Raw genomic sequence first — 20674 nt, 5'->3', positions numbered from 1 at the left:
GCGATCATCCAATGAGGAGCGGCGAGCGTCTCCTCTGACATCAGCCGACCAGCCAGTCAGCTGACGCGCCTCCTCCCCGCATTAAGGTCCCGTCTATGCGCGCGTGTGACAAGGCAACCCTATGTGCAACTGACAGTTCCATCCTCGACGTGCTAGACGCCTAAGGCCCAGACATGCTGCTAAACAGGGGGCTGGAGGCAGCTGTGGTAGTAGCGCTATTCCCCGCAGCTGCCTCTCCAGCGTTCATTACAGGTGCTTGTAGTAGCACTGGTGGCTGCGGAAGATGAGGTGTTCTGTGTTAAATAGTCCAACACATCCTGACAATCTTGGGAGTTGATGTGACGTGCCTTCTTTTGAGCACTGTATTTTGGTCGAGGGCTGCACGAAATCACATCAACACGACCTCGCACAGACCTGCCGGGTGGCCTTCCTCTGGGTCTGCCTCGGCCTGTTTTGTCCGTTGTTTCCATATCGGGGGGGATGAAGTGAAAGGTATGCACTGACTTGACTAATACAATGTGCATTCACACAGGTGCAGCTAACAGGTATGCATGGAGTGGTATATCACACTGCGTGCACTCACGTAGGTAGGTGGGTGCACTGATCCCAACAGTTAGGTATATTCAGTGATGAGGTGGGTGCACTGAACACAACAGGTAGGTATATGCAGTGATGGGTATTACAACGTGCATTTGTCACACACAGACAGGTAGCGGACAGGCACAATGACACTGCGTGCGCTCACATAGGTAGGTGGGTGCACTGTGAACAACAGATAGGTAGGTAGGTATATGCAGTACTGGGTATTACAATATGCACCTGTCACACACAGACAGGTAGCAGACAGGCACAATGACACTGCGTGCGCTCACGTAGGTAGGTGGGTGCACTGTGAACAACAGGTAGGTAGGTAGGTATATGCAGTACTGGGTATTACAATATGCACCTGTCACACACAGACAGGTAGCAGACAGGCACAATTACACTGCGTGCGCTCACGTAGGTAGGTGGGTGCACTGTGAACAACAGATAGGTAGGTATATGCAGTACTCGGTATTACAATGTGCACCTGTCACACACAGACAGGTAGCGGACAGGCACAGTGACAATGTGCCTGCTGACTGTGATGTAGAGGGTCAAAGTTGACCCTAATGGTGCATTATGGGGGCGAACCAAACTTCTGGAAAAGTTTGCGGTTCTCCGCGATCGCGAACCACGGAAGTTCGCCGGGAACTGTTCGCCGGCGAACTGTTCGGGCCATCTCTAAAAGCCACCACAGAGCCTGTGATCAACCACTGAACACAGTTCCTGTGCTCAATCGTCATAAATGGAGTTCCTAATACTCCAATCCAGAGGTCAAGGCTGGCTGCAAATAGAGTCCAGTCCCAGGCTGAGGTCAGACAGATAAACAAGATGATTCAGGATCAAGGCAGTAGACAAAATTAGGATTTCAGGTTCAAGGACAAAATACAACGTCAGGTTACCAGATTCAAGACAGGGCAGGTTGGAGGATTTTAGGACAATAGGTTTGCAGGAAAGCATTGGTTGCTGGCTACATGACAAACACTAGATAAACTGCACAAAGCTGATTGGATAAGACATCAGTGCATTCTGGAAAACCAAAAAGCTTATACTTTCCCTGATTAGTCTCTGGGCCACAGGCTACGTTCACACAATACCTAAAATTATACAATTTTTAGTTGAGAGTGAACAGTCATGTCGATCTATAGGATCTCTTAAGACATGTCTATTGTCAATATATGCGTTGCGGAACAAGAATGCAAGGTCCCTGCTTTACGACTTTTATGGACATCGCATATGCTATATATGCCAACAGACACAACAGAAGTCTATACAGACTACACTCCACTACAGTGCTTGTAACGGAAATCAGACATGATGAATTTCCTGCACTCTGCTGCTGGGCATAATAAATTAAAATTGTTAATTAAAGGATGGATAACACAAAAAAGTATGTTTATCCCAGAGTAAATTGCACCATAAATTACCTTTTTCCTATTTGTCTGTCACTCACAGGGGGTAGTTCAGAAAGATCAGTGTTCAGATGATCTGTCCCAATGATGACTTCCCTTGACTTTCTGGTGCTTAAAGGAAACCAGAGCTGATGTAAACTAAAAGTTTTATACATACTTGGGGCTTCCTCCAGCCCCATCTGCATGGATCGCTCTCACGCCGCCATCCTCTGTCTTCTCTTGCGCCGTTATCGGGTCTCGTAACTAACTCCAGTCGTGGCCAGTCTGACGCAAATGAAGTGCGCTATTTACGTATCTCTCCAGCAGCCGCAGGGGAAAAATCACATTGCAGAGAGATCTGCAGCAGCTCAGCACTTACTCATCTGAGCAGCTCAGCCTCCGTCCTCCCGGTGGCGCTGTAACCCTATGATGACATAGGCGATCTCACCCGAGGGATGCATGCTGCCGGCATCTGGATCCTGGGGGAGGTGAGTTAAAATGCCCGCTGCGTGCTATGCTCTGCACAGTCTTGCCAGCGGCTACCATGAGTCAAGCTTGTGGTTACCGCTCCTGGCTTGTTTTTTCCACCAAGAGCCTCACTGGTGATAACCACCAAGGAGGTTACGCAGAGTGCACTCTAAGGTAGATAATAATGGGAGAGCAGTGAAGCAGGCTCTAAGCTGAGCATAACAGAGTGTACTATAAAGTACATAGTTTAAAAGGGAGCACTATAGCAGAGAGCAATTCAAGGGGGACAATATAAAGGATGCACCTTAGCAGAGGGTACTATATGATGAGCACTATAGTAGAGGGTGTTATAAGGGGCAGCACTATAGTGGAGGGAGGGCACTATAGTGGGGGGGGGGGGGAGAGGTTATAAAGAAAGCTTTATAATAATAATAGTAGATCACCATAACTGGTGGCACTGTAATGGTTGGGGTGACTTATAATCGAGCCTCTAAACCAGTGCTATTAAAAAAATAATAAAAAATAAAAAGAAACAGCAACTTCAGCTTTCATATTTCTGTGTTCACAGGTTCACGTAACACATTCTATTATTAATATCCAGAGGAATGCTTAAAGATCGCCAAGCATAGCATAGTAAATGCCTATTAAAACAAATACAACAGCGTTGTGAACACAAGAGACTAATGAATAAATAAAAACATCACAAGCCATCATGTGAGTAATACGTTTTATGAGAGACACCGCCAGTATCAGTGTGTTAAACATGACAAGGACATTTAAATCTACTGACAATTAACTTTTTGTTACAGAAAAATCATTCTTAAAATGGGAAACATCAAGAGATAATATTATAAGAAGGCAGCTGCAATACAAACTGCCGAGTCACCCCAGGAAACCTGTTCTTACTGTAGATTTGGAGGAGAAAATAGTGAAGGGCTATGGTGTCCTTTGGACCCCCTTACCAGTACCCGTTTACAGTCAGACTCTTCTAATATATTAAAGGGATGCCCTTCTGAGCAGAGTAAGTTACCACACACCTTTACTGTCCTCACCCACAGATAGAGGTGGTCAATAAAATGCTATTTGTCCTGCTTGCATGCAATTTTTCTGTAAACTGTATGTAGCTTGGAACTGGTCTAATGAAATGCACTTCCATCTGATTTGGATCAGACCAATTCCAAACTGCATACAAATTTGCATGCAAGCCCAAAACATTACGATCTCATTGACTATTTCTAACTCCAGACACACCCTCCCCTTTCACACCCAATTGTTCCATGGAACATCGTCTGTTCCTCGTTGGCTTCATACCTCCACATCATCCAGACGCTACCACTTCCATCTCTGCACTCTCTTTTTTTCCTCCATGCTCTCTTTAAGGCCCCATTCACACTTGCGTTTTTGGGAAAAAAACGGACCGGATGACGGTTCCTGTCCGGATCCGGTTCGTTTGCATACGTTTTCAATCAGGTATGAATACGGCTGTGATCCGGATCTGTCTTTTTAAAGAGATATACACACTATATACATTCCTGGGGTCTGGGAGGTCAGCAGAAGCTGCACCTGTAGCATCATGGCCTTCGCTGTGTTGGGCCTCACCTCCACGTCCGACATACTGCCAAACAGCTCCAGCACAAAGTCACTGCTGCTCCACTCCAGAAATGCTGTGCCCATGTGTCCCCATCCAAAATGGCCGCTAGAAAGCGCATAGGAAGTGGGGTAGAACGTCCGGTTTTTATAGCCAGTGTGTTCTGTGCTTTCCGTTTCCAATTGGTTTCTATTGCCGGACGGTGCAGTCAGGCTCCGGTCCGGGTGCGTTGGCCGGATGATCCGGACCTTAAAAATAGCGCATGTTGGAAAAGTGTCCAGTGTCTGGATCCGGTCCGGCTCCAGTCCGTACGGAACGGACGCGTGTGTCTGGTCGCATAGACTTTGCATTGCTATGCCGAACGTTCGTTCCGTTTGTACAGTATACGGTCCGGATCCGGCCCGGCGAATCCGGACAGCGAACGCTAATGTGAACCGGGCCTTATCCTTTAATTCCTGTCCCACTCAACGCTTTCCCCCACCCCATGGGCATACCGAACCAAACCACTTGACCTATCAGCTTTCAGTCCCACCATCATTCACAGCACTATGTAGTTGGAGGGTAAACAGACTGAATATATTTGGAATGGATGCTTCAGGTTGCGTAGTCCCTTTATTACATAGAAATGGTAAGATTGTACAGTACATTGTACCATTCATTAGTAGGTACTTCAAGTAAAGGAAGCCAGAGCTGAAGATTACTCAAAGTTTTATACATACCTGAGACTTCCTCCAGCCCCATCCGCACGGATCGCTATTCGCTACCACGCCGCCATCCTCAGCCTTCTCTGTTGCCGGTACCGGGTCCCGTAACTTCTGTCATTTGCAGCCAGTCTGCGCAAGAGAACTACGCCCTCTCCGTATCTCCCTGGCAGCTTCTGGAGAGATACGTAAAGAGCGCACTTCTCTTACATCAGACTGGCAGCGACTGACAAAAGTTACAGGACCCGGTACCGGCAACAGAGAAGGCTGAGGATGGCGGCGTGGGAACTTACTCCTAAATATAAACACCCTTCCTGATAACCACACCCCTTAACAATAATCACTTCCAGCCAGATACCTAACCCCATCTTCCCTTCTTAACGTTAACCCCTTCCAGAATTTAACTTCTATCTCCCCCTTAACATTTAGCACATTCTGACACCTAACTATAGCTTTCTAACAATAAATTCAAAGCTATCTAACTATAACCTTCTAACAATAAATTCCAAACTAACTCCTTCATCCCTATCGCCTATACTTCTCATAGTATATCTAGCTCTAACTGATAGCCCTATGCGGTATCACATGTAAAACAGTTGCTCCCAGTCTCCTTTTTAAGCTATATGCATGAATTGACTACTGGTATGCTGGTAGGAGTGGACCAATCCTGAGGAGGGAACCTTGACGAGGTGGCTTGGCTTTATTTTGATAATGATGAAGCATTTTGAAGCACTAAGCTCCTCCATTTTAATTGGCAGTGTGTATTGCTGTGTGTTATGTGTTGCTGCAAGTGCAAGCTTTGAGTGCAAGGTTTAATACTGATTTACATGTAAAACATGGAATGGCCACTCTGTTTCAGTGAGAGATCATGGTGACAACAGCGCCTCCACCAACCCTATTCATGCAGCCAAAGATACAGAGCCTGAATGAACTGTCTGGAAACATTATTATTAATGATTTATAAAGCACCAACATATTCAGTGGCGCTGTACAAAGTAAGAAACAAACATGGGGTACATAATATAGACAATGGTGTACACTAAATACAAGATACATAATTGGTGACAAAATACAAAAAATGATACAGCATACAGAATACAAAATACAGAAGTGGTAATGACAGTGATAAAAGTAACATGATGCATAAAATGATTTCCAAGACACAAAAGGGGGAGAGAGCCCTGCCCTTGCGAGCTTACTATCTAAACATTGAATAAAAGAGGAAGATTCACTCCTAGATAGAGGACTGGTGCTTTCTGTTTACCTTTAATCCAACAAATACCCACCTTTCATCCTCTTCAGTGCTGGAGTGGGTCAGTTATAAAGTTTTTGCCAACTGATGCCAGGACTACCTAATGCTCTCAGTTCCCTTCTCTCGACAGGACATTATGGACCAAATGTTAATACTCTCCTCTCCACCCCTACAGTATGTATAATCAGGCAAATCCCATTAAAGGACACCTGAAATGGGAGGTATATGAAGACTGCCATATTTATTTCCTTTCAACCAATACCAGTTGCCTGGCAGTCCTGCTGATCTCTCTGGCTGCGGTAGGTTCTGAAATACACACGTGAAACAGTAGTGCAGCTAATCAAGTCAGACTTCAGTCAGAAACATCTCTTCTGTATGCTTATTCAGGGTCAATATCTGAGGCAGAGGATCAGCAGGACAACCAGGCAATTTGTATTGTATAAAAAGGAAATACATATGACAGCCTCCAATCCCTTTGGGTTCAGGTGTGTTTTAAGCAAACCTCTTTATAACAGGCAGGTGACTCCACACTATCTGCCCTCTGGATGGGAATATGATAAAAACTAAAGGTGCATACACACAAACAAAAAAATGTTCCTCGCAAGGATTGGGACTCCATCCATCGTACAATAGTTCAGGGCCAAGTGCTGATCAGATGTGCGGCAAGGCTACAGCCTCACAATGCGTTCTGTTGCTATGGAGGGGCCTGTATCCATGCCTATCTGCTAGCTGACAGTCTATTACATCCGTCAGTCTGTAGAAAGGAGGTGTGGCTTCAGGGATGCCATTAGAAATTTCTGGGCCCCATACTGTGAAAACCTACTGGACTGCCCTCACTACCCTCCCTCCCCCTATATTTAAGGTGATCAGCAAAGCACTGTAACACTGGTAATCCTATGGGATTAATTTTACTGCAGTGCTTGAGCAGCGTTTGCGATCTGCAAGGATCGCAAAATGCTGCATGCAGCATTTTCTCAGTGATTGTGATTTTCATTCTCTGAAGGGAGAGTGGCAAAGCACAAACATGGCTAAGGAGCTATTCATTGGTGCAACAGGTGCTTTCTTTATTTACTTTCAAAAATGTGCGATTTCTTTAATAATTATTAATAATGCGATTTTTGTAAATAATTATTTTATTAACATTGTGCTTTAAGGATCTGTAATGATTGTGGAACTTTCTCCGTGATCGGCGCACAACGCGTGCGCTGATACGGCGGAAATCCTCCACAAGCGTATAATTGCAGGAACCCAGCAAAAGGTGCTACGCACCCGTAGAGGGAAATTCCTGTCGGCAGATAGCGCTGAGGAGTACAGAGGAACCAATCCTCTGTACCTCCACAGATGCCAGACAGGAATTGTACGAAGCGCAGAACGCAATCGCAAGAGAAGCGATTGCGAATGAGAACGAGCAAAGGGACAGGTTGTATGTGTGTGCGCCAATCTAGTCGCCACCCCGCGACAGCGCACACACAACAGCAGATACGAAACAGAAACGCAACCGCAAGAAAGGCGATTGCCAAAAGTGACACAAGGCAGATCAGAACAGAATACGAGGATAGCAAAGGCACAGCAAATCATACAATGAGGAGATACGGAAAACAACAAACGCTAACTGAACGCGAACACCGCACTCATTCGCAACAGTGCACGCGTTCATGCGCGGTCTCCACGTGATAAGCACAATAGAGACAAGCATGCCTAACTAACCATCGACAGACAAACATGTAACAGAGGACGCGAGCGCTTGCTTAACGGTTACCTCACCGAGCCTCCAGCAAGCGTTCGTAGCAGACAAGACAGACACACGAAAACAGGGACAAGGGAGAGATAGGATCCACAGCACTAGCGAAAGTGGCTAGCGCGATCCAGGAAGACAGAACAGAAGGATCCATAGTACTAGCGCAAGATGCTAGTGCGATCCAAGTGAGACAGATCAGAAGAGATAGCTGGTAGCAACCGCTGCACCAGCTATACTCCAAGAACAGAGATCAGAACAATTTCCTGTCGACCACCGCTGGGACAGGACAATCGCAACAGAACAAACGAAACAGATAAGCAATCCTAACTGCACTAGGGGAACCTGCCTAGCGCAGTTTCAGAAATTACTCTAAGCTGAACTTCAAACAAAGAGTAAGGCTGACACTCCTCCAGGAGTGTTTCACAGGGAGGAATCCTTATGACCAGCCAAGCATTGTGGGAAACACATAGTACTTATAGTACATGCCTTCAATGAATGTGGCTAGGCAATTTGCATGACAACGTATGCAAATTCCTCAGCAAGCACAAGCTGCAAAACTGACAGAAGCTCTCCTTTCCAGAGTCCTGCAGCATGCAAACCTAAACAATGGTCAAAAAGCTGCCTGCCTGCACAGGCAGCTGAGCAGATCATTACAGGATCCCATGCAGAGTTGCTCTCATATTCAGGGGCGTAGCAATAGGGGGTACAGAGGTTGCGACCGCATCGGGGCCCTTGGGTCAGAGGGGCCCTCCCTCAACTGCAGAATTAGCTCTCTATTGATCCTGTGTTCATAATAATAATTTCTATAGATACTTTGAATAGTAGTAATATTTAACAAACTGCTCCCCATTCCCTTCTTGCACCTCTGACATTGTAGTTGCCATTGGCAGGTTTTGGTGCAACGTATCAATTGTTGTGTATAGAGTGCTTGGGGGGCCTAATGTAAAACTTGCATCGGGGCCCACAGCTCCCTAGCTACGCCACTGCTCATATTCTATTTAAAGTTCAGATCGGCTTTTAATTATCCAGCTTTGGAAACTTGCAGTTTATTTAATTGGACTCTACCAGTCGCGGTTATCTCACCTGTCCCCACAGCAACAGATACAGTACATAGACGTTGCAAGCAGTTTATTCATAAGTAGTGTTTGTCTTTCTAGTACAGCACTACCTATTGCTGTGGGAACACAATGAGCTAACCTATTCAGCCATCTGTAAATAAAGTGTTGACTCAGAGGAAAAACACATGATTAAAAAGGCACCATATGAATGGGAAAAAAATATATCTATGTTTTTCTTCTCAGAGCATCACCGCAGGCTGAGCTTTCCATACACAGAAGGCTCTGAAACACACTGTAGGCTGGAGTGGCTTCAGAAGGGACAGAAGTGTATCCTCCCGTGTTATGTGGCTCATATCACTACTACACTAACCATGTGACTTCATGACATTGTAGGGAGCAACAGGCTCAGATTGATGGAGGGAGCAGGGAGGAACTAAACAGGAATGTGGATGTTGCTAGGGATGAGGTCAACACCAAAGAAAAGACACTGTTTTTTCCATTTTTCTTGCCCACACGAGTTCGTTATGATTTCACCAAGTCTCAGTGAGTGAAGTACAGTATGTCCGGCGTTAGTCATGGAATAGATCTGCCATGGTCATACCAACATATGTTGATTCAGGTTATTCCTTTAATGACTAACTATGCATAGTTTTCTTTCAAGCTGTCAAAATGTTAGGTTTCTTCTTCAGGCATAATACAGAACTGTAGAAAACTATGTAGTTAGTTATTAAAGAGTACTTATTTTATAAAGTGTAAACCCTTTAATGCAAAGCTCTGTCTCTCCCTGCACGGATCAGCAGGTGTGAACTAAAATCACTAGAGCTCTGACCCCCAAAACACACACACACACATACACTTGCAGCGGAAAGACAGTGGTTGTGTAGCAAGGGTTAACGTGGCCATGCAGTGTATCTTGGATAGAGAAAGTTTAGAGGGAAAAGGTCCATAAGACGTCCCTGCACCATTTTTTCCTGATTTTTTTCCCTCTAAAGCTATGTGCGTCTTGTAGGCCAAAGCGTCTTATATGATGATGCGTTAGTTAATTAAACATATCAAATTTAGAGCATTAGACATGTTTAGGAGGCTCTCCTCATGCCCACCGCTCCATCATTCTCCTCTTTTAAACCTATATGTGTCAAGGGGTACTTGAGATAATCTTTACTATACCAGGGGGTACTTTGGGAGCATAGGCTTTCAAAAGGGGTACTTACTATACCAGTGAACTGTTAAAAAACACTGCTGTATGTCTACCTTCATGCACTTTTAACACCTGTAACAGAAAAGATTTTGTAATACCCATTATATTCACTGTTAACCACACTACCATTCGCCCTACCTCTCAGGCCCGCTGTCTGGGTGTCACCCTAGACTCCGCACACTCCTTCACCCCCCCACATCCAAAGCCTCACAAAGTTCTGCAACTTCCACCTCCGTAACATCTGCAAGATCCACCCTTTCCTGACCTCTGTCACCACAAAACTCCTCATCCATGCCCTCATAATTTCCCGGCTTGACTACTGCAATGCCTTTCTGTCTAGTCTCCCTATGACCCGAATTCCACCACTGCAGTACGTCATGAATGCGGCAGCCAGAATTATCCACTCCTCCCATTGCTCCACCACGGCGGCTCCTCTCTGTGAATCCCTCCACTGGCTTCCTATCCAGTCCAGAATCAGATTCAAGATACTGTGTTTGGCCTACAAATCTGTCCACAAAACCTGCCCATTTCCAGTCTTACTTAGAGGTACACACCTGGCCGCTCACTCCGCTCCTCCAATAAATGTCACCTGACAGCCACATCACCCAATCCCATGCACGCCTCCAGGACTTCTCAAGAGCTGCTCCAACACTATGGAACTGCCTACTCCCCCCCTCCCCCCCATTAGGGGGTTTCCTCCTCTAACATCTTCAAGAAGGCCCTCAAAACTCACCTTTTCACTCTGGCCTACCCCCCCCCCCCCCCTCACTAGTGCTCTAAACTAGAGTGACCAGACGTCCTGGATTGCCCGGGACACGTCCCGGATTCGGGGTCCGCTGTCCCAGGCTGCATGAGGTCCCGGGAAACGTCCCGCTTTCAGCAGCGGGACGTCCCGGCCTTGGGACTCTGGCCACTCTATCTTCATGAACTGACAGTGGCATCTATAGACGCCGTGCCAGTTCATTGCCCGCAGCCCCGCTCCAGCCTCCTTAGTCTTCCGGTGTTCCGACACCGGCAGGCGAGCAGGGCTACAGCAAGATCTGTCAGCGCGGGAGACAAGAGCAGGAGGAATGTGGTCCCGGGAGCAGCGCGCCAGAGGTCGGAGACTTCTTCCAGGTGAGTAAATGCTTTCTTTTCCAGGTGAAATGTGCTCCCATTGCGTTTATTTTCTGATGAAATGTTTGCCCGCATTGCGTTAATTTTCTGGTGAAATGTTTGCCCGCATTGCGTTTATTTTCTGGTGAAATGTTTGCCCGCATTGCGTTCATTTTCTGGTGAAATGTTTGCCCGCATTGCGTTTATTTTGTACTGACATGTTTGCCCGCATTGCGTTTATTTTGTACTGACATGTTTGCCCCCATTGCGTTTATTTTGTACTGACATGTTGCCCGCATTGCGTTTATTTTGTACTGACATGTTTGCCCGCATTGCGTTTATTTTGTACTGACATGTTTGCATGCATTGCATTTATTTTGTGCTGACATGTTTGCCCGCAGTGCGTTTATTTTGTACTGACATGTTTGCCCCCATTGCATTTATTTTGTACTGACATGTTTGCCCGCATTGCGTTTATTTTATACTGACATGTTGCCCGCATTGCATTTATTTTATACCGCCATGTTTGCCCGCATTGTGTTTATTTTGTATTGACATGTTGCCCGCATTGCGTTTTATTTTATACTGACATGTTGCCCGCATTGCATTGATTTTATACTGACATGTTGCCCGCATTGCGGTTATTTTGTGCTGACATGTTGCCCGCATCGCGTTTATTTTGTGCTGACATGTTGCCCATTGCGTTTATCTTCTGGTGTCCGGGGTAACTGTTACTGCATTAATTATTTAGGTTCGTTACACACCAAAAGCGTGCAGGAGAACGGCTCCTGCACGCGTTGCGGCGTGTCGTCGGGAAACTCCGGTGCGACGCTGAGTAGCGGCGGTGCTAGTTAATTACCCCGAAGGGGAAGCGCCGATTCCCGACGATAAAATGCGCCGGGACGTGTCGTACCGCAACGTATAGAAACGCAGCGTCGGGTGTGAAAGGTAAAAGGAAAGTCTATGGACTTTCCTTTTACCTTGGTTAACGCAAAGTATAGACTTTGCGTTAAAACGCCAGAAGTGGGCTCTGGTGTGAAAGAGCCCTTAATGGTCATAGATGGCTATGTTTGATGCTTTGTGGTTACGGTATACTATTAGCATCACACAGTTTCTGCACACCCATGATGCAAAGTCTCGTTTGTCCACATCATGGCGTAAACACTGCTTTCTTATACCTCGCTGTTACATCATAACGTTAGCTCCGCCCGTACAATGTCATGGCCACGCCCCTTTTCCGCCGCAACACAACCCCCCGCCCCCAGTCTTCGTCACTGCGCGCTCCTCAGTCCCCCCACTTTTCGCCGCCGCCCCCTCCCCGTCCCAGGTTGGGCCCACAAAAATCTGGTCACTCTATCTAAACCCGCAGCTGAACTCTGGTCCCCTACCTTTCGTGTCCCTACCTCTCCCTCTAGATTGTAAGCCTTCGGGCAGGGTCCTCCTCCTTATATCTCCTATCTGTTCATGGACCTCCATTACTGTACATCCATCCTATGGATCTGAGTGAACTTGGCTTGCCTAATTCTCCCATCCAGTGACTGACTAAGCATTAGAGTGGGTCCACATTAGACCCGGTTGCAGGACGGACACTGCAGTCCGGATCAGGGGAAGATTAGGGGAAGTACCACCGTACTGCAAACTGATGAAAGTGCATCAGTTTTGCATCAGTTTCCGTTCAGGTTTTTCCCTGACAGAAAACGTCTCCATCATTAGGAAGGAGTGGGAGGATTTTTTTGGGCCAATCATAAAGCTCAGGCTATCCGTTTTAACATCCGTTTTTTGCCTGTGGAGCTGGAGATGCGTTTTCTCATTACTTTCACTACCCCTGAGTGTATCCGTGGTCCTGATCCGTTGCGTGAAAATGCAGCAGATCCAGACCTTCCGTTCAGGTTTTGAAAACGGATCCCCGCAAACGCAGACGGATCCGTTTTTTACTTGGGTGAGGCTGGCTGCTATTTTCAACATTAGTATCCGGGACTCAATTTTTCATCAGGTTTCAAAAACGCAGCCACGGATACGTTTCTGGACCTAGTGTGGACTGGCTCTTACCGTGTACTCATACTGTGCTGCAAGATCTGGTTTGCATGTATTACTGTTTGCATGTAACCCTGTATTGTTTTATTGCTATATGTAATCCCTAAATATTGTCTGTAACCTTAACTAATGTCCAGCGCTGCGTAATATGTTGGCGCTTTACAAATACAATAAATAAAAAAATATATATGCTTCAGGAGGTGACAAAGCCAAAACTTTATACGAAGTATATGTTGTTTCTGTAGACATATTTGCACATACATATTTTAAAAATGTAAATATGATAAAAGGCTTATTGATATTATTGTGTATATGCGCTAAAGATTGTTAAACTTTATGTGCGTAGATAGTAAAGTTTACTTGGAGCTATGCAAACTTTGCTAAGCACATTACGTGAATAGTGTAACCCATGTTATACACGCAATGCTACTTGTATATGCGTGTTATTGGCCACCTAATGCTGATTGTTGCAACTGCATCACACCCACCACAATCTTAGATCAAAAGGATCCAATAAGGATACAATAAAGTAGCTGGAACTAGATACATTGCAGTGCCGGAAAGGCACTGCAAGCATGGGGGATACCGGCGTGTAGTCCGGGCCCCCCAAGTGGCATAGGACCGGTGCTGGAAGCATCCGGTCCTATTGCCAGTGTGATGAGAAACATCCGTTTCTCATTGCACAGCATGGCCGCATGCGAAGGGTCAGGATCCGACCCGGGTCCGCAGCCGCACCGGGACGGACTGAAAAATAGCGCATGTTGGAAAAAAAGCCGGATTGTCCCGGAGCTGCGTTCCCGGATCGGATCCGGACGGCGCACGAGTGTGAATGGATACATTGATTAACAATGTATCCATTCACCATCCGCTGTGTACGGAGCGTTCCGGGTCCGGGGAAGCCGGACCTGGAACGCTAATGTGAACCGGGCCTTATCGCAAACACCTTCAATTATAAAGTGGACTTGATTGAATTCTTGCACAGGACAAAAGGAAAACCTATAGAAATGCACCCTGTATGTATTTAGAGAGTTTAACCTGTCTAAATCCCCCTCATCTGAGTCTTATCACAAGTTGTAATTTGATCTCTCCCGTGTCACATGACTACCACAGCAGAGATGGGAGATAAGCTCATTTGAAAGCACAGGCTGTCAACAATATGTCTGCTTCCATGAAAGCAGAAAGTAGAAACTGTGCAAATTTATTTTAGGATTTGTATCAGCTGTAACAAAGAAATGTTTTTCTTTAAAGGTTATTATGCTGTTGGGTATCTTTTAGAGCAGAAAGGAAGTTCTCAGTTCAGGTCCGTTTTAAGAAGGCAAACTTAGCGTTTCTTCATTCCTCAAACCTAGACACATGCTCCGTGCGCTTCCTAACAGCGGAATGTTTGATCATCCATGGCAGGATTGGGGGACATCTTGTGCCCCCCAATACTCCAGTAGCCATAAATCTCAGGCTCAGTGTGAAGTCCGGCAGCATGCAAGCACTACAAGTTGCTTAATAGCTGAAAGTAATAAAAAGCACTACGGTTTAAGTAAAGTTGCAGTTGTAATTTACACAAGAGCAGATACTGTATCTTTATATATGTGTGTGGGTACTTAAATCACATTGCTATTAAGTTATTCGATTTTTTTTATATTACCGGTATATTATGCTTTATCCAATAAACCTAAAACAAAACAGTAAGTTGAAGAGTTTTGCTGTCTCGTTTATAGTAAAGGTTTTTATTTTATGTCATCCAGCTATCACACTGGATTCTAAGCAACTTTGATGCTTTTGGTTTCCTGGACCTTTACCCTCCTCACAATGCCCCTCACCCTCCCCTGCTCTCATCCACCCTCCTGCACACATTGTCTCCCTCACCAGCACAAAACTCACACACTCACTTCTTTTCTGATTGGCCACAACCAGCTTTTTTAAATGCTAGGTGTCCGTGGCAACCGCAAGCCCCCTCTTAAGAAGCAATGCCCACCCACTGCACAGAGTAACAAGTGGCATGCTAGATAGCAGAGCGGGACTCAAGCTTCAGTTCTGCAGACTCTACCAGACTCTTTTTAAGACAGAGAAGGTCCCTGCTGTGTGTGCTCTTCATCAGGTATGTTGTGGACATAATGGGTAACATTCTGTTAATGATTGTGGACACACTAGTAGTAGTTGACTTTGATCAGTTGACGTGTCTCTTCATGTGTGCAGCTAAAGCATGAACACTCTCAAACTTTCAAGTTTATAGAGAGTAGCACAGTTTGAGTGGGAACACAGCATGGTGGGTAGAAGAAACATACATAACTCTAATAGGCAAAACTGAGCCAGAGACAAGAAACATTAACCATCCCACTGGGTTTCACTTAAATGATTCCTGAACATATTTTCAGGCTGATGTCGCAAATTGGTACAAACAGCATACGCTGTAGTACCAATGAGGAATGTGTAGTAACCAATGAAGAATGTGTGAAACTAAATATCTGAAAAAGTTTAAATCTGCTCTTACATTAGAAGTTGTTTTACTCATCACTCAGTAATCAGTATGTATTTCTTGTAGTGAAAGTGTTTTTCTAACTCTATATACAATCTAATCCAAACAGAACTATTCATTGCGCGATATGACTGAATCAGTTGCACGATTACATGCAATTTTTTTTCCATTAATTATAAACCATCTTTTGATTGATTACTCAGTTGTGGCATTAGGAAAATTGTGATAGTTTGACGAAAGAATTGCTTTGTTTGTAGGGATCAGGGCCACCATCATGCTCACTAAAAACTTTGTGATCATCATGCAAGGTCCATCTCAGAGTCCTTATTGTCCCATCCAGGTCATGTAACGTTCTGGATCTCCAACCTTGGGCCCAGTGCTGGATTAGAAGGTGTGTATGCAGTGGACAGTTAAAATATATTGTCGCTATTAGAAAAATGAGATAGGTGAAGTAGACCAGATCACTACATGTCTTTACAACCAAAACCTGTTTATCTATGCTCAATCTGTATACTAAGAAGCAGCTAAACCAGAAGTATTGTGGTGTGTATGTACTCTGAAGAGGTGATAAGTTCAGCCACCTTTTGTGTAAACTAAAGTTATCTCCCTCTTCTGACACTTTCTTGATAAGGCAACTTGAGACAGGGCAGACATGCTCTGACCTCATTTCTACATTTCTAAAGTCTGGTGCAGACCACACATGTATAGATTTTAATGCAATCTTCTGAAGATGCCCATACACTAATTGATTTTCCCTGGCAGATTTAATTGCTGTGATCTTATCTGCCGGAGATTGATGTCCCAATATGGCCACCTGATCATAATTTCAACTAATTTCCAGACAAAATTCTTTTAAATTATCGATTGTACCGGACACAAAATCTAGCTGGAAAGGGGGCAGGGGTGTGGTGATAGACCATAACCGGTGACGGGCCCCCTCCAGCTGATAGTGCTCCCCTGCAGAATACTTGCAGCATTGGAGCTCCCCTGTTGCGTGAGCATGTTACAGAGAACAGGCACTGGGGAGATGAAGGATACAGACTGAAGGGAGCGTGCTGGCGGGACAGGTGAGCGGTGAGTGCGCTACGCTGCTGCAAGTTCTCTGTAGGGGCCCGGGGGCCCACTAATAGCTTGGGGGAGACCTGGGGGACCCATCAGCTGACTCTCTGACCTGAGGGGACAACATTATTTGTGGTGCTTTCATAGATTTTATGCTTAAAGTGAAACTCCGACCAAGAATTGAACTTTATCCCAATCAGTAGCTGATACCCCCTTTTACATGAGAAATCTATTCCTTTTCACAAACAGACCATCAGGAGGCGCTGTATGACTGATATTGTGGTGAAACCCCTCCCACAAAAAACTCTGAGGACCGTGGTACTCCTGGCAGTTTCCTGTCTGTGAACCTTGTTGCATTGTGGGAAATAGCTGTTTACAGCTGTTTCCAACTGCCAAAAAAGCATGCAGCAGCCACATCTGCCAACAGAAAAATGTCACCATGTAATAAATGTCAGAATGTAAATCAGGGAGAGGAAAGATTTTACAATGGGCAAACACTGACTAAATCATTTATACATAATCATTGTAAAAATGAAGCACTTTTTTTTATTTAATTATTTTCACTGGAGTTCCTCTTTAAGTCTGTTAAACATCTATGTATAGTGAGTGGCAGGAATAGATCACTCTCTGATCGGAATCTTTTGGCCAAAAATGGATGTTTATGAATCAAGCTTGCATCATCGGCAGATTCAAATACTTTGTTGTCAGAAAACTGTATGTCCAGCTTAAGGGCCAGTTCACACTTGTGCGGATGCAGATGGAAACAGTAAGTGCATCCATGAGGTGGATGTGTACCGTCTGTTGTGCATCCACATGCAACGATTTTTGCTGTCCATTCCCACGGACGCACCCCGTCCATGCGTTCACAGCGTTGATCACGTCTGCCCATACGCATTGCTTCTTGCCTGTCCTGCCACCGCCCTCGGTCCCTTCAACAGCCCAGAGGCCAGCAGAAGCATGCAGCTTTCCTTAGGCTGCAACAGGCCAATTCACCCTAGCAACAGGGAGCATTTTCATTAGTCCAACATAAACCAATGAGAAGTTATCCCTGTTGCTGAGGATTCCAGTTGATCTTTTGCAGCACAATGGAGGTCCCAACCACCGGGCTGTTTTGAAGGACCGAGTGGCGGCAATGGGCGGCAGGACATGAGTATGACGTCACGGCGGCAAAGGGATGCGGGCAAAACGGGTGACGCGGACGCGGCAACTAGCCTAGTGAGAACGGACAGTGTATGTTCTCATAGGCTTTCATTGGACACATTTTTCCATCCGGTCCGGGAAAACGTGCCAAGTTGGGACTCTGCTTTTCATCTCACATTCAGAGGCACACGGATCTGTGTATGATCCGTGTTTTGTAACAAGTGGAAGTGGATTCTATTTTAAACATAGGATCCGCTTCCTGCGTTTAAAGAGAGTCTGAAGCGAGAATAAATCTTGCTTCAGACCTCATAGATAGCAGGGGCATGTGTGCCCCTGCTAAACCGCCGCTATCCCGCGGCTTAACGGGGGTCCCTTCACCCCCAAATCCCCCTTGATGCAGCGGGGGAGCGCTTCCGCATTGGGGCAGGGCTAACCGCTACAGCCCTGCCCCATGCGCGTCTGTCAGCGAGTATCTCCGCCTCTCCCCCGCCCCTCTCAGTCTTCCTTCACTGAGAGGGGCGGGGGAGAGGCGGCGATGCGCCGCTGATAGACGCGCTGTAAGGCAGGGCTGCAGCCGTTAGCCCTGCCTTCAGCAGCAGCAAAATCTACGACCAATTTGGTCGTTGATTTTGCGGGGGGGGGGGGGGAGGGGAGGGGGTTTGGGGGCAAAGGGAACCCCGTTTAGCCGCGGGATAGCGGCGTTTTAGCAGGGGCTAACTATGAGCTCTGAAGCGAGAATTATTCTCGCTTCAGTGTCTCTTCAAGCGGAGCTTTCAAAACGTATCACACAGATACATTTTTAAAGCAAGAGTGAACCGTTCATTAAGCCCCATCTACACCATACAATTTTTTGTCCGTTTGGATTCAATTTGATTCATTGATTCGATTTGATTCAATCAGACATGTCCAATTGGGATTCAATTTGATTAAATTTGCCATTGCAAAACAATGGCAAATTGAATCGAATCGAATGTCGATCAGACATGTCGGATTGAATCGAATCGAATCACTGAATCGAATCGGATAAAAAGTTGTATGGTGTAGATGGGGCTTTATACTTTTTGATAAACTGACTCAGAATGAGCATGTAGATGATGTTCTGGCTCTGCTCTGACCCTGGCTACAGGCTTCTTTCAGACCGGTTACTTACTCACTGACTTCTGGACCCAGGAAACCAGCATGACAATCAATCAGCGCTGCGTAATATGTTGGTGCTTTATAAATACAATAAATAAATAAATTAGCAATTTTTAAGTATTATTATTCAAAGAAAACTCGAGGCGGAGGGGAAAAGTTCTTCCGGCTCCGGTTGCAATTGCACTTGTGCTCCTATATCTGGGAGTGTTCTGTGCCTGCGGAGTTCACAAAGAGTTATAGTAGTCTGCGCTTGGGCAGACCACTCCTGGCCACAGCAAACTTTCAGAGAAGGACAGCAGGACACTGGAGGGGATCAGGAAGACTAAAGGTGCCCATTAACGGTACAATTTTTTCACCAAATGCGATCTTTCGAAGCAATTTTGAAGATCAAATTGTATATAAATTGCCATTTATGAAGGCAATCTATAAGAAATGATTCTTTGGTCGATTGCTAAATAGTGCTAAATAGGATAAAATTGATCTGAAAGTTGGGTTTTATGATCAAATGTGAAGAAAGAATTTCAGTGAATGTCGATAATTACCTTCAGATTTCATGCAATTGCGTCATCTTCAGTATTTACCTTTGTATCTTCATGCAAGAAATATGAATTCAACACAGATTCACGGTTTGCAGCATCTTTAGTATTTACCTTACGATCTTCACAAAGTAATGTTAATTTACAACAGATTCATAGTTTGCAACATCTCCAGTATTTTCCTTTGTATCTTTACATGGCAAAGTTAATTTCACCTGATTCACACGGTTTGCGAAATCTGAACTGGATCTAAATATCCACTCTTAAAAAATTGGCTACGTAAGAACCTTTAGCAAAATCTTCACCATTTCCAATAGTTTTTAACATAACTTTGATCACAACCAATCGATCACTTACGATTGCAGCTTCCTGATATTGGACAAAGAATCGTTCAGTAAATGTGATAATTGCCTTTTGATTATTTTGGATCGTAAAAATAGCATAAAAAGATCACATTTGGTGAAACAATTATACCGTTAATGGGCACCTTAGGAGGGATCTGATAGCCCTTAACAGAGTTCTGCTAGCGGCACACTGGAGGTGACTGGGAGGACAGTGAGGGATCTAATAGACTGCGGAGGGAGGGGGGGGGGGGGGGCTGGAAGAAGCCCCAGGTAAGTATATCTGACCTCCCTCTCCCTTGCCTCAGGTATCCTTTAAGTAAATAACATCAGTATTCCACTCAAGCCAGTCCATCTCCAGCCACAGATCTAAATATACAGTCTGACATCTTAGCAAGAAGATGCCCAAATACTGCCATTTTGTGTTTCAGGAAGCCTCTGCAGATACAGATCTTGTTTTATCGTTTGTTTCATTTACATAAAGTAGCCCAGCTGAAAGGGATAACAGCAGGCTGTCTGTGTGTGAGAGACATCTGCAGCTGCTTGCATCAGTATCTTCATGCTATTTAAAGGGAACCTTAAAGTGTACCAGAGACTAAAAAAAACTAAAAGTTTTTGAAGCTTCCTCCAGCCCCATGCGCACGGATCACTCCCACGCCGCCGTCCTCAGCCTTCTCTGTTGCCGGTACCGGGTCCCATAACGTCTGCCAGTCGCGGCTGTGACTGGCTGAAGTTACGGAACCCAGTACCAAAGAAGGAGAAGACTGAGGACAGCGGCATGGGAGCGATCCGTGAGCATGATGCTGGAGGAAACCTCAGGTATGTATAAAACTTTTAGTTTGTTTAGTCTCTGGTTTCTTTAACTGAGAGGGATATGGATGTTTCC

General features: G+C 45.4%; 2 protein-coding genes across 2 annotated transcripts in view; one reads left to right on the top strand and one right to left on the bottom strand.

Moving 5' to 3' along the window:
* The window catches only part of LOC137539166 (lamin tail domain-containing protein 1-like), a 201067-nt gene that overhangs the window by 166855 nt on the left and 13538 nt on the right, over positions 1-20674 (bottom strand). The gene's annotated exons all lie outside the window — the stretch shown is intronic.
* RASSF7 (Ras association domain family member 7) overlaps positions 15029-20674 on the top strand; it is a 102327-nt gene continuing 96681 nt past the window's right edge. Inside the window, exon 1 of the mRNA XM_068261662.1 lies at positions 15029-15197. The gene's annotated coding sequence lies outside the window, so the exon portion shown is untranslated. The remainder of the gene's footprint in view (positions 15198-20674) is intronic.

The sequence above is a fragment of the Hyperolius riggenbachi genome, chromosome 11 (genome assembly GCF_040937935.1).
Source record: "Hyperolius riggenbachi isolate aHypRig1 chromosome 11, aHypRig1.pri, whole genome shotgun sequence".
Taxonomy (NCBI): Eukaryota; Metazoa; Chordata; class Amphibia; order Anura; family Hyperoliidae; genus Hyperolius; species Hyperolius riggenbachi.
Note: the sequence above shows the minus strand (reverse complement) of the source record. Positions and strands in the feature narration are given on the sequence as shown.